The following is a 253-nucleotide window of genomic DNA, read 5'->3' as shown; positions in this document are numbered from 1 at the left end:
GGCATCGGTCGCACGGAGAACCGCACTGGGCAGGGCCCGTCGGGGCGCGGGGACGGCGCCTCCGGTGAAGCGGCAGCGGCCGGAGTCCGCTGACGGGGAGGCGGGGGCCGCCCTCGGGAAGGAGGCGGGGCAGCTGGGCCCGCCCGCGACCCTGCAGGCGCCGCCGCCGCAGCTCCTCCCCAGCGCAGACGGGCCCGCGGCCCCGACACCCAGCGCGCACCGCCCGGCGGGCACCTGCAGTGGACCCAGAGGC

This window comes from Manis javanica, chromosome 14 (assembly GCF_040802235.1).
Source record: "Manis javanica isolate MJ-LG chromosome 14, MJ_LKY, whole genome shotgun sequence".
Lineage (NCBI taxonomy): Eukaryota > Metazoa > Chordata > Mammalia > Pholidota > Manidae > Manis > Manis javanica.
The sequence above is the reverse complement of the archived record's forward strand: the minus strand, read 5'-3'. Positions refer to the sequence as shown.